Raw genomic sequence first — 13,452 nt, 5'->3', positions numbered from 1 at the left:
GTCTCTAGACATAGGGTGGCCTGGCAGAGATGCTCGTATGGCCAGTAAGCATTCAAATCTGAGCCAATGGGCAAAAATGCATGAAGAGTAACAATCCATTATTCTTCACTGCATTTGTGGTCCAAGACTTCACCAATTGGAAGTATGTAGATTATGCCAGGGTTGCAAAGGCTCATGGTTCAGGCTACTGACAAGGAACATTGTGACATCATGCTGCCTGTGGAACAGTGATATTAAAGGTGAGACAGCTGCACAGTAGGTTAGGTGAAGGGCTCTGAGAGGTGAAAGGCAGCATGCTTGGGTCCCTGGACAAGGTGAGCCTATGACAAGGTGTCTGAATTTTCGCCTGTATTGTAATATTAAACACTTTATTGTTGTACCCGCCTGCTGATTAAGGAGTCCTCAAGATCAGCTCCACACAGACGTGGAACTGATGATGTTAATGCAGAATATTTAAGAAACTGAGGCTGATCTAAAACATTTCCTTGGACCTAGGACCATTTCCCCTGACTTTTAGGTCCTTCGTCCTCCTAAAGTCCTTTGTATAAGTTAGGAACACCTGACAGAACAGAATTTCAGGAGGTCAGGTGGGTTTACTTGTGTCTTCTGGTTGTGAGCAGTAAACGTGGCTAAAAAGGTTGATGGAATGGTGTTTTAAAACACACACACACACACACACACAACTTCTGGTCCTCTTAAGGACAAAAGTATGGGTAATCCTACATGGGGCCAGTGGCGCAATGGATAACGCGTCTGACTACGGATCAGAAGATTGTAGGTTCGACTCCTATCTGGCTCGAAAGGGTCATAGGTCCCTGTTTTATGGTATTCCTGTGGAATTCTTATTTACCTCAGACTTGTTGTAGGTTCAATATTCTCGAGCAGGACTCATCCAGCAGTCGTTCCATGGTAGGGCTGCAGTAATAGGACCACGGCTAGTTAAAAGTTTCCCATTTGCTGCTGGATTCTATGTGAAGGCCGTCATGTGGTGTGCTGCTTTTGTATTTCAACATGGGTCTCTGAGTCTCTAAACTAGGAAAAAATCTTGTTGAGAAAAGTGTGTGTGAGAGGGTCTGTGGGTGCAGGCAGGTGTGTGCACTTGAGTGCTGACCCATTTACATGTGTGAGAGGGACAAGCAAATTGCCTGTGGGATGTAGGCCTACAACTGGAACCAAGCAGCCAGGCAGAACCACAGGTAAGGAGAGAGGAAGGCAGTTCATTATTAGAGCAGGATCATGAGCATCTTGCCCTGCTCCCTTCTGCCCCGATCGGCCCCGATCGGCCAAGACCTCTCTATTAGGGTGGAGGGTGAACATTTCTTGGACCTCAGAAACTGAGGGATGCAGCGCCGATATGTCCTCCAAGGGCCTAGAGGACCTGGCGCCCAATCATGCCTGGTGTTTTTCAGCTTACCCGACCAATCTGGTTGCAAGGCGGATTTTAACAGTACTGCTGAAAAGGGACTCCCAGACAGCCCTGAGGCCATCATTTGCATAGGCCCTCCCCTTCTCTTTCTCTTGCTTCCCACAAAGCAACGCATCGCTGGCAGCAGTATAGATTTGGGGGTTGTGAAGAATAATGACAGGGAGGCTGAAGAAGGGAAAGAAAAGTCCCAGAAGTCCTGCAGGCTTCCTTGCTAAATGCAGCTGGCCATAGAGTGCACCTTCATTACTGCGAGGTAAATACATTAAAAATGTTGAGGAGAGACAAATTGAAAAATAGATATTAGGAGGAAAGCACTGGAACCTGCTTTATTATTTCAATTAGTCTTGAAAACATAGAACATTTCTCTCCTGAAAGCTGGTAAAAATATGGAACGCTTCACGAATTTGCGTGTCATCCTTGCGCAGGGGCCATGCTAATCTTCTCTGTATCGTTCCAATTTTAGTATATGTGCCGCCGAAGCGAGCACACTTCATTGATGAACCTACAATGTTTATAAACTCTCTAAATCTACGGTCTCTAGACATAGGGTGGCCTGGCAGAGATGCTCGTATGGCCAGTAAGCATTCAAATCTGAGCCAATGGGCAAAAATGCATGAAGAGTAACAATCCATTATTCTTCACTGCATTTGTGGTCCAAGACTTCACCAATTGGAAGTATGTAGATTATGCCAGGGTTGCAAAGGCTCATGGTTCAGGCTACTGACAAGGAACATTGTGACATCATGCTGCCTGTGGAACAGTGATATTAAAGGTGAGACAGCTGCACAGTAGGTTAGGTGAAGGGCTCTGAGAGGTGAAAGGCAGCATGCTTGGGTCCCTGGACAAGGTGAGCCTATGACAAGGTGTCTGAATTTTCGCCTGTATTGTAATATTAAACACTTTATTGTTGTACCCGCCTGCTGATTAAGGAGTCCTCAAGATCAGCTCCACACAGACGTGGAACTGATGATGTTAATGCAGAATATTTAAGAAACTGAGGCTGATCTAAAACATTTCCTTGGACCTAGGACCATTTCCCCTGACTTTTAGGTCCTTCGTCCTCCTAAAGTCCTTTGTATAAGTTAGGAACACCTGACAGAACAGAATTTCAGGAGGTCAGGTGGGTTTACTTGTGTCTTCTGGTTGTGAGCAGTAAACGTGGCTAAAAAGGTTGATGGAATGGTGTTTTAAAACACACACACACACACAACTTCTGGTCCTCTTAAGGACAAAAGTATGGGTAATCCTACATGGGGCCAGTGGCGCAATGGATAACGAGTCTGACTACGGATCAGAAGATTGTAGGTTCGACTCCTATCTGGCTCGAAAGGGTCATAGGTCCCTGTTTTATGGTATTCATGTGGAATTCTTATTTACCTCAGACTTGTTGTAGGTTCAATATTCTCGAGCAGGACTCATCCAGCAGTCGTTCCATGGTAGGGCTGCAGTAATAGGACCACGGCTAGTTAAAAGTTTCCCATTTGCTGCTGGATTCTATGTGAAGGCCGTCATGTGGTGTGCTGCTTTTGTATTTCAACATGGGTCTGTGAGTCTCTAAACTAGGAAAAAATCTTGTTGAGAAAAGTGTGTGTGAGAGGGTCTGTGGGTGCAGGCAGGTGTGTGCACTTGAGTGCTGACCCATTTACATGTGTGAGAGGGACAAGCAAATTGCCTGTGGGATGTAGGCCTACAACTGGAACCAAGCAGCCAGGCAGAACCACAGGTAAGGAGAGAGGAAGGCAGTTCATTATTAGAGCAGGATCATGAGCATCTTGCCCTGCTCCCTTCTGCCCCGATCGGCCCCGATCGGCCAAGACCTCTCTATTAGGGTGGAGGGTGAACATTTCTTGGACCTCAGAAACTGAGGGATGCAGCGCCGATATGTCCTCCAAGGGCCTAGAGGACCTGGTGCCCAATCATGCCTGGTGTTTTTCAGCTTACCCGACCAATCTGGTTGCAAGGCGGATTTTAACAGTACTGCTGAAAAGGGACTCCCAGACAGCCCTGAGGCCATCATTTGCATAGGCCCTCCCCTTCTCTTTCTCTTGCTTCCCACAAAGCAACGCATCGCTGGCAGCAGTATAGATTTGGGGGTTGTGAAGAATAATGACAGGGAGGCTGAAGAAGGGAAAGAAAAGTCCCAGAAGTCCTGCAGGCTTCCTTGCTAAATGCAGCTGGCCATAGAGTGCACCTTCATTACTGCGAGGTAAATACATTAAAAATGTTGAGGAGAGACAAATTGAAAAATAGATATTAGGAGGAAAGCACTGGAACCTGCTTTATTATTTCAATTAGTCTTGAAAACAAAGAACATTTCTCTCCTGAAAGCTGGTAAAAATATGGAACGCTTCACGAATTTGCGTGTCATCCTTGCGCAGGGGCCATGCTAATCTTCTCTGTATCGTTCCAATTTTAGTATATGTGCCGCCGAAGCGAGCACACTTCATTGATGAACCTACAATGTTTATAAACTCTCTAAATCTACGGTCTCTAGACATAGGGTGGCCTGGCAGAGATGCTCGTATGGCCAGTAAGCATTCAAATCTGAGCCAATGGGCAAAAATGCATGAAGAGTAACAATCCATTATTCTTCACTGCATTTGTGGTCCAAGACTTCACCAATTGGAAGTATGTAGATTATGCCAGGGTTGCAAAGGCTCATGGTTCAGGCTACTGACAAGGAACATTGTGACATCATGCTGCCTGTGGAACAGTGATATTAAAGGTGAGACAGCTGCACAGTAGGTTAGGTGAAGGGCTCTGAGAGGTGAAAGGCAGCATGCTTGGGTCCCTGGACAAGGTGAGCCTATGACAAGGTGTCTGAATTTTCGCCTGTATTGTAATATTAAACACTTTATTGTTGTACCCGCCTGCTGATTAAGGAGTCCTCAAGATCAGCTCCACACAGACGTGGAACTGATGATGTTAATGCAGAATATTTAAGAAACTGAGGCTGATCTAAAACATTTCCTTGGACCTAGGACCATTTCCCCTGACTTTTAGGTCCTTCGTCCTCCTAAAGTCCTTTGTATAAGTTAGGAACACCTGACAGAACAGAATTTCAGGAGGTCAGGTGGGTTTACTTGTGTCTTCTGGTTGTGAGCAGTAAACGTGGCTAAAAAGGTTGATGGAATGGTGTTTTAAAACACACACACACACACACACACAACTTCTGGTCCTCTTAAGGACAAAAGTATGGGTAATCCTACATGGGGCCAGTGGCGCAATGGATAACGCGTCTGACTACGGATCAGAAGATTGTAGGTTCGACTCCTATCTGGCTCGAAAGGGTCATAGGTCCCTGTTTTATGGTATTCCTGTGGAATTCTTATTTACCTCAGACTTGTTGTAGGTTCAATATTCTCGAGCAGGACTCATCCAGCAGTCGTTCCATGGTAGGGCTGCAGTAATAGGACCACGGCTAGTTAAAAGTTTCCCATTTGCTGCTGGATTCTATGTGAAGGCCGTCATGTGGTGTGCTGCTTTTGTATTTCAACATGGGTCTCTGAGTCTCTAAACTAGGAAAAAATCTTGTTGAGAAAAGTGTGTGTGAGAGGGTCTGTGGGTGCAGGCAGGTGTGTGCACTTGAGTGCTGACCCATTTACATGTGTGAGAGGGACAAGCAAATTGCCTGTGGGATGTAGGCCTACAACTGGAACCAAGCAGCCAGGCAGAACCACAGGTAAGGAGAGAGGAAGGCAGTTCATTATTAGAGCAGGATCATGAGCATCTTGCCCTGCTCCCTTCTGCCCCGATCGGCCCCGATCGGCCAAGACCTCTCTATTAGGGTGGAGGGTGAACATTTCTTGGACCTCAGAAACTGAGGGATGCAGCGCCGATATGTCCTCCAAGGGCCTAGAGGACCTGGCGCCCAATCATGCCTGGTGTTTTTCAGCTTACCCGACCAATCTGGTTGCAAGGCGGATTTTAACAGTACTGCTGAAAAGGGACTCCCAGACAGCCCTGAGGCCATCATTTGCATAGGCCCTCCCCTTCTCTTTCTCTTGCTTCCCACAAAGCAACGCATCGCTGGCAGCAGTATAGATTTGGGGGTTGTGAAGAATAATGACAGGGAGGCTGAAGAAGGGAAAGAAAAGTCCCAGAAGTCCTGCAGGCTTCCTTGCTAAATGCAGCTGGCCATAGAGTGCACCTTCATTACTGCGAGGTAAATACATTAAAAATGTTGAGGAGAGACAAATTGAAAAATAGATATTAGGAGGAAAGCACTGGAACCTGCTTTATTATTTCAATTAGTCTTGAAAACATAGAACATTTCTCTCCTGAAAGCTGGTAAAAATATGGAACGCTTCACGAATTTGCGTGTCATCCTTGCGCAGGGGCCATGCTAATCTTCTCTGTATCGTTCCAATTTTAGTATATGTGCCGCCGAAGCGAGCACACTTCATTGATGAACCTACAATGTTTATAAACTCTCTAAATCTACGGTCTCTAGACATAGGGTGGCCTGGCAGAGATGCTCGTATGGCCAGTAAGCATTCAAATCTGAGCCAATGGGCAAAAATGCATGAAGAGTAACAATCCATTATTCTTCACTGCATTTGTGGTCCAAGACTTCACCAATTGGAAGTATGTAGATTATGCCAGGGTTGCAAAGGCTCATGGTTCAGGCTACTGACAAGGAACATTGTGACATCATGCTGCCTGTGGAACAGTGATATTAAAGGTGAGACAGCTGCACAGTAGGTTAGGTGAAGGGCTCTGAGAGGTGAAAGGCAGCATGCTTGGGTCCCTGGACAAGGTGAGCCTATGACAAGGTGTCTGAATTTTCGCCTGTATTGTAATATTAAACACTTTATTGTTGTACCCGCCTGCTGATTAAGGAGTCCTCAAGATCAGCTCCACACAGACGTGGAACTGATGATGTTAATGCAGAATATTTAAGAAACTGAGGCTGATCTAAAACATTTCCTTGGACCTAGGACCATTTCCCCTGACTTTTAGGTCCTTCGTCCTCCTAAAGTCCTTTGTATAAGTTAGGAACACCTGACAGAACAGAATTTCAGGAGGTCAGGTGGGTTTACTTGTGTCTTCTGGTTGTGAGCAGTAAACGTGGCTAAAAAGGTTGATGGAATGGTGTTTTAAAACACACACACACACACACACACACAACTTCTGGTCCTCTTAAGGACAAAAGTATGGGTAATCCTACATGGGGCCAGTGGCGCAATGGATAACGCGTCTGACTACGGATCAGAAGATTGTGGGTTCGACTCCTATCTGGCTCGAAAGGGTCATAGGTCCCTGTTTTATGGTATTCCTGTGGAATTCTTATTTACCTCAGACTTGTTGTAGGTTCAATATTCTCGAGCAGGACTCATCCAGCAGTCGTTCCATGGTAGGGCTGCAGTAATAGGACCACGGCTAGTTAAAAGTTTCCCATTTGCTGCTGGATTCTATGTGAAGGCCGTCATGTGGTGTGCTGCTTTTGTATTTCAACATGGGTCTCTGAGTCTCTAAACTAGGAAAAAATCTTGTTGAGAAAAGTGTGTGTGAGAGGGTCTGTGGGTGCAGGCAGGTGTGTGCACTTGAGTGCTGACCCATTTACATGTGTGAGAGGGACAAGCAAATTGCCTGTGGGATGTAGGCCTACAACTGGAACCAAGCAGCCAGGCAGAACCACAGGTAAGGAGAGAGGAAGGCAGTTCATTATTAGAGCAGGATCATGAGCATCTTGCCCTGCTCCCTTCTGCCCCGATCGGCCCCGATCGGCCAAGACCTCTCTATTAGGGTGGAGGGTGAACATTTCTTGGACCTCAGAAACTGAGGGATGCAGCGCCGATATGTCCTCCAAGGGCCTAGAGGACCTGGTGCCCAATCATGCCTGGTGTTTTTCAGCTTACCCGACCAATCTGGTTGCAAGGCGGATTTTAACAGTACTGCTGAAAAGGGACTCCCAGACAGCCCTGAGGCCATCATTTGCATAGGCCCTCCCCTTCTCTTTCTCTTGCTTCCCACAAAGCAACGCATCGCTGGCAGCAGTATAGATTTGGGGGTTGTGAAGAATAATGACAGGGAGGCTGAAGAAGGGAAAGAAAAGTCCCAGAAGTCCTGCAGGCTTCCTTGCTAAATGCAGCTGGCCATAGAGTGCACCTTCATTACTGCGAGGTAAATACATTAAAAATGTTGAGGAGAGACAAATTGAAAAATAGATATTAGGAGGAAAGCACTGGAACCTGCTTTATTATTTCAATTAGTCTTGAAAACATAGAACATTTCTCTCCTGAAAGCTGGTAAAAATATGGAACGCTTCACGAATTTGCGTGTCATCCTTGCGCAGGGGCCATGCTAATCTTCTCTGTATCGTTCCAATTTTAGTATATGTGCCGCCGAAGCGAGCACACTTCATTGATGAACCTACAATGTTTATAAACTCTCTAAATCTACGGTCTCTAGACATAGGGTGGCCTGGCAGAGATGCTCGTATGGCCAGTAAGCATTCAAATCTGAGCCAATGGGCAAAAATGCATGAAGAGTAACAATCCATTATTCTTCACTGCATTTGTGGTCCAAGACTTCACCAATTGGAAGTATGTAGATTATGCCAGGGTTGCAAAGGCTCATGGTTCAGGCTACTGACAAGGAACATTGTGACATCATGCTGCCTGTGGAACAGTGATATTAAAGGTGAGACAGCTGCACAGTAGGTTAGGTGAAGGGCTCTGAGAGGTGAAAGGCAGCATGCTTGGGTCCCTGGACAAGGTGAGCCTATGACAAGGTGTCTGAATTTTCGCCTGTATTGTAATATTAAACACTTTATTGTTGTACCCGCCTGCTGATTAAGGAGTCCTCAAGATCAGCTCCACACAGACGTGGAACTGATGATGTTAATGCAGAATATTTAAGAAACTGAGGCTGATCTAAAACATTTCCTTGGACCTAGGACCATTTCCCCTGACTTTTAGGTCCTTCGTCCTCCTAAAGTCCTTTGTATAAGTTAGGAACACCTGACAGAACAGAATTTCAGGAGGTCAGGTGGGTTTACTTGTGTCTTCTGGTTGTGAGCAGTAAACGTGGCTAAAAAGGTTGATGGAATGGTGTTTTAAAACACACACACACACACACACACACACAACTTCTGGTCCTCTTAAGGACAAAAGTATGGGTAATCCTACATGGGGCCAGTGGCGCAATGGATAACGCGTCTGACTACGGATCAGAAGATTGTAGGTTCGACTCCTATCTGGCTCGAAAGGGTCATAGGTCCCTGTTTTATGGTATTCCTGTGGAATTCTTATTTACCTCAGACTTGTTGTAGGTTCAATATTCTCGAGCAGGACTCATCCAGCAGTCGTTCCATGGTAGGGCTGCAGTAATAGGACCACGGCTAGTTAAAAGTTTCCCATTCGCTGCTGGATTCTATGTGAAGGCCGTCATGTGGTGTGCTGCTTTTGTATTTCAACATGGGTCTCTGAGTCTCTAAACTAGGAAAAAATCTTGTTGAGAAAAGTGTGTGTGAGAGGGTCTGTGGGTGCAGGCAGGTGTGTGCACTTGAGTGCTGACCCATTTACATGTGTGAGAGGGACAAGCAAATTGCCTGTGGGATGTAGGCCTACAACTGGAACCAAGCAGCCAGGCAGAACCACAGGTAAGGAGAGAGGAAGGCAGTTCATTATTAGAGCAGGATCATGAGCATCTTGCCCTGCTCCCTTCTGCCCCGATCGGCCACGACCTCTCTATTAGGGTGGAGGGTGAACATTTCTTGGACCTCAGAAACTGAGGGATGCAGCGCCGATATGTCCTCCAAGGGCCTAGAGGACCTGGTGCCCAATCATGCCTGGTGTTTTTCAGCTTACCCGACCAATCTGGTTGCAAGGCGGATTTTAACAGTACTGCTAAAAAGGGACTCCCAGACAGCCCTGAGGCCATCATTTGCATAGGCCCTCCCCTTCTCTTTCTCTTGCTTCCCACAAAGCAACGCATCGCTGGCAGCAGTATAGATTTGGGGGTTGTGAAGAATAATGACAGGGAGGCTGAAGAAGGGAAAGAAAAGTCCCAGAAGTCCTGCAGGCTTCCTTGCTAAATGCAGCTGGCCATAGAGTGCACCTTCATTACTGCGAGGTAAATACATTAAAAATGTTGAGGAGAGACAAATTGAAAAATAGATATTAGGAGGAAAGCACTGGAACCTGCTTTATTATTTCAATTAGTCTTGAAAACATAGAACATTTCTCTCCTGAAAGCTGGTAAAAATATGGAACGCTTCACGAATTTGCGTGTCATCCTTGCGCAGGGGCCATGCTAATCTTCTCTGTATCGTTCCAATTTTAGTATATGTGCCGCCGAAGCGAGCACACTTCATTGATGAACCTACAATGTTTATAAACTCTCTAAATCTACGGTCTCTAGACATAGGGTGGCCTGGCAGAGATGCTCGTATGGCCAGTAAGCATTCAAATCTGAGCCAATGGGCAAAAATGCATGAAGAGTAACAATCCATTATTCTTCACTGCATTTGTGGTCCAAGACTTCACCAATTGGAAGTATGTAGATTATGCCAGGGTTGCAAAGGCTCATGGTTCAGGCTACTGACAAGGAACATTGTGACATCATGCTGCCTGTGGAACAGTGATATTAAAGGTGAGACAGCTGCACAGTAGGTTAGGTGAAGGGCTCTGAGAGGTGAAAGGCAGCATGCTTGGGTCCCTGGACAAGGTGAGCCTATGACAAGGTGTCTGAATTTTCGCCTGTATTGTAATATTAAACACTTTATTGTTGTACCCACCTGCTGATTAAGGAGTCCTCAAGATCAGCTCCACACAGACGTGGAACTGATGATGTTAATGCAGAATATTTAAGAAACTGAGGCTGATCTAAAACATTTCCTTGGACCTAGGACCATTTCCCCTGACTTTTAGGTCCTTCGTCCTCCTAAAGTCCTTTGTATAAGTTAGGAACACCTGACAGAACAGAATTTCAGGAGGTCAGGTGGGTTTACTTGTGTCTTCTGGTTGTGAGCAGTAAACGTGGCTAAAAAGGTTGATGGAATGGTGTTTTAAAACACACACACACACACAACTTCTGGTCCTCTTAAGGACAAAAGTATGGGTAATCCTACATGGGGCCAGTGGCGCAATGGATAACGAGTCTGACTACGGATCAGAAGATTGTAGGTTCGACTCCTATCTGGCTCGAAAGGGTCATAGGTCCCTGTTTTATGGTATTCATGTGGAATTCTTATTTACCTCAGACTTGTTGTAGGTTCAATATTCTCGAGCAGGACTCATCCAGCAGTCGTTCCATGGTAGGGCTGCAGTAATAGGACCACGGCTAGTTAAAAGTTTCCCATTTGCTGCTGGATTCTATGTGAAGGCCGTCATGTGGTGTGCTGCTTTTGTATTTCAACATGGGTCTCTGAGTCTCTAAACTAGGAAAAAATCTTGTTGAGAAAAGTGTGTGTGAGAGGGTCTGTGGGTGCAGGCAGGTGTGTGCACTTGAGTGCTGACCCATTTACATGTGTGAGAGGGACAAGCAAATTGCCTGTGGGATGTAGGCCTACAACTGGAACCAAGCAGCCAGGCAGAACCACAGGTAAGGAGAGAGGAAGGCAGTTCATTATTAGAGCAGGATCATGAGCATCTTGCCCTGCTCCCTTCTGCCCCGATCGGCCCCGATCGGCCAAGACCTCTCTATTAGGGTGGAGGGTGAACATTTCTTGGACCTCAGAAACTGAGGGATGCAGCGCCGATATGTCCTCCAAGGGCCTAGAGGACCTGGTGCCCAATCATGCCTGGTGTTTTTCAGCTTACCCGACCAATCTGGTTGCAAGGCGGATTTTAACAGTACTGCTGAAAAGGGACTCCCAGACAGCCCTGAGGCCATCATTTGCATAGGCCCTCCCCTTCTCTTTCTCTTGCTTCCCACAAAGCAACGCATCGCTGGCAGCAGTATAGATTTGGGGGTTGTGAAGAATAATGACAGGGAGGCTGAAGAAGGGAAAGAAAAGTCCCAGAAGTCCTGCAGGCTTCCTTGCTAAATGCAGCTGGCCATAGAGTGCACCTTCATTACTGCGAGGTAAATACATTAAAAATGTTGAGGAGAGACAAATTGAAAAATAGATATTAGGAGGAAAGCACTGGAACCTGCTTTATTATTTCAATTAGTCTTGAAAACATAGAACATTTCTCTCCTGAAAGCTGGTAAAAATATGGAACGCTTCACGAATTTGCGTGTCATCCTTGCGCAGGGGCCATGCTAATCTTCTCTGTATCGTTCCAATTTTAGTATATGTGCCGCCGAAGCGAGCACACTTCATTGATGAACCTACAATGTTTATAAACTCTCTAAATCTACGGTCTCTAGACATAGGGTGGCCTGGCAGAGATGCTCGTATGGCCAGTAAGCATTCAAATCTGAGCCAATGGGCAAAAATGCATGAAGAGTAACAATCCATTATTCTTCACTGCATTTGTGGTCCAAGACTTCACCAATTGGAAGTATGTAGATTATGCCAGGGTTGCAAAGGCTCATGGTTCAGGCTACTGACAAGGAACATTGTGACATCATGCTGCCTGTGGAACAGTGATATTAAAGGTGAGACAGCTGCACAGTAGGTTAGGTGAAGGGCTCTGAGAGGTGAAAGGCAGCATGCTTGGGTCCCTGGACAAGGTGAGCCTATGACAAGGTGTCTGAATTTTCGCCTGTATTGTAATATTAAACACTTTATTGTTGTACCCGCCTGCTGATTAAGGAGTCCTCAAGATCAGCTCCACACAGACGTGGAACTGATGATGTTAATGCAGAATATTTAAGAAACTGAGGCTGATCTAAAACATTTCCTTGGACCTAGGACCATTTCCCCTGACTTTTAGGTCCTTCGTCCTCCTAAAGTCCTTTGTATAAGTTAGGAACACCTGACAGAACAGAATTTCAGGAGGTCAGGTGGGTTTACTTGTGTCTTCTGGTTGTGAGCAGTAAACGTGGCTAAAAAGGTTGATGGAATGGTGTTTTAAAACACACACACACACACACACACAACTTCTGGTCCTCTTAAGGACAAAAGTATGGGTAATCCTACATGGGGCCAGTGGCGCAATGGATAACGCGTCTGACTACGGATCAGAAGATTGTAGGTTCGACTCCTATCTGGCTCGAAAGGGTCATAGGTCCCTGTTTTATGGTATTCCTGTGGAATTCTTATTTACCTCAGACTTGTTGTAGGTTCAATATTCTCGAGCAGGACTCATCCAGCAGTCGTTCCATGGTAGGGCTGCAGTAATAGGACCACGGCTAGTTAAAAGTTTCCCATTTGCTGCTGGATTCTATGTGAAGGCCGTCATGTGGTGTGCTGCTTTTGTATTTCAACATGGGTCTCTGAGTCTCTAAACTAGGAAAAAATCTTGTTGAGAAAAGTGTGTGTGAGAGGGTCTGTGGGTGCAGGCAGGTGTGTGCACTTGAGTGCTGACCCATTTACATGTGTGAGAGGGACAAGCAAATTGCCTGTGGGATGTAGGCCTACAACTGGAACCAAGCAGCCAGGCAGAACCACAGGTAAGGAGAGAGGAAGGCAGTTCATTATTAGAGCAGGATCATGAGCATCTTGCCCTGCTCCCTTCTGCCCCGATCGGCCCCGATCGGCCAAGACCTCTCTATTAGGGTGGAGGGTGAACATTTCTTGGACCTCAGAAACTGAGGGATGCAGCGCCGATATGTCCTCCAAGGGCCTAGAGGACCTGGCGCCCAATCATGCCTGGTGTTTTTCAGCTTACCCGACCAATCTGGTTGCAAGGCGGATTTTAACAGTACTGCTGAAAAGGGACTCCCAGACAGCCCTGAGGCCATCATTTGCATAGGCCCTCCCCTTCTCTTTCTCTTGCTTCCCACAAAGCAACGCATCGCTGGCAGCAGTATAGATTTGGGGGTTGTGAAGAATAATGACAGGGAGGCTGAAGAAGGGAAAGAAAAGTCCCAGAAGTCCTGCAGGCTTCCTTGCTAAATGCAGCTGGCCATAGAGTGCACCTTCATTACTGCGAGGTAAATACATTAAAAATGTTGAGGAGAGACAAATT

General features: G+C 46.2%; 11 non-coding genes across 11 annotated transcripts; 5 read left to right on the top strand and 6 right to left on the bottom strand.

Annotated features, from left to right (window-relative positions):
* The first annotated feature begins 726 nt into the window (after positions 1-726).
* TRNAR-ACG (transfer RNA arginine (anticodon ACG)) lies at positions 727-799 on the top strand. The gene has a single exon. It is a non-coding gene; the product is annotated as a tRNA-Arg (tRNA).
* A 1,007-nt stretch (positions 800-1,806) lies between these two features.
* Positions 1,807-1,913, bottom strand: LOC146818189 (U6 spliceosomal RNA). The gene has a single exon (XR_014963428.1). It is a non-coding gene; the product is annotated as a U6 spliceosomal RNA (small nuclear RNA).
* A 1,846-nt stretch (positions 1,914-3,759) lies between these two features.
* Positions 3,760-3,866, bottom strand: LOC146818188 (U6 spliceosomal RNA). The gene has a single exon (XR_014963427.1). It is a non-coding gene; the product is annotated as a U6 spliceosomal RNA (small nuclear RNA).
* Positions 3,867-4,638: 772 nt separating this feature from the next.
* On the top strand, positions 4,639-4,711 carry TRNAR-ACG (transfer RNA arginine (anticodon ACG)). The gene has a single exon. It is a non-coding gene; the product is annotated as a tRNA-Arg (tRNA).
* A 1,007-nt stretch (positions 4,712-5,718) lies between these two features.
* Positions 5,719-5,825, bottom strand: LOC146818186 (U6 spliceosomal RNA). Its single transcript, XR_014963426.1, has one exon. It is a non-coding gene; the product is annotated as a U6 spliceosomal RNA (small nuclear RNA).
* Positions 5,826-6,599: 774 nt separating this feature from the next.
* Positions 6,600-6,672, top strand: TRNAR-ACG (transfer RNA arginine (anticodon ACG)). Its single transcript has one exon. It is a non-coding gene; the product is annotated as a tRNA-Arg (tRNA).
* A 1,007-nt stretch (positions 6,673-7,679) lies between these two features.
* LOC146818184 (U6 spliceosomal RNA) lies at positions 7,680-7,786 on the bottom strand. Its single transcript, XR_014963425.1, has one exon. It is a non-coding gene; the product is annotated as a U6 spliceosomal RNA (small nuclear RNA).
* A 776-nt stretch (positions 7,787-8,562) lies between these two features.
* Positions 8,563-8,635, top strand: TRNAR-ACG (transfer RNA arginine (anticodon ACG)). Its single transcript has one exon. It is a non-coding gene; the product is annotated as a tRNA-Arg (tRNA).
* A 997-nt stretch (positions 8,636-9,632) lies between these two features.
* On the bottom strand, positions 9,633-9,739 carry LOC146818182 (U6 spliceosomal RNA). Its single transcript, XR_014963424.1, has one exon. It is a non-coding gene; the product is annotated as a U6 spliceosomal RNA (small nuclear RNA).
* Positions 9,740-11,585: 1,846 nt separating this feature from the next.
* On the bottom strand, positions 11,586-11,692 carry LOC146818181 (U6 spliceosomal RNA). The gene has a single exon (XR_014963423.1). It is a non-coding gene; the product is annotated as a U6 spliceosomal RNA (small nuclear RNA).
* Positions 11,693-12,464: 772 nt separating this feature from the next.
* Positions 12,465-12,537, top strand: TRNAR-ACG (transfer RNA arginine (anticodon ACG)). Its single transcript has one exon. It is a non-coding gene; the product is annotated as a tRNA-Arg (tRNA).
* The last annotated feature ends 915 nt before the right edge of the window (positions 12,538-13,452 follow it).

This window comes from Triturus cristatus, chromosome 6, assembly GCF_964204655.1.
Source record: "Triturus cristatus chromosome 6, aTriCri1.1, whole genome shotgun sequence".
In the NCBI taxonomy this organism is placed as follows: Eukaryota; Metazoa; Chordata; class Amphibia; order Caudata; family Salamandridae; genus Triturus; species Triturus cristatus.
This window is presented reverse-complemented; position numbering and strand designations above follow the sequence as displayed.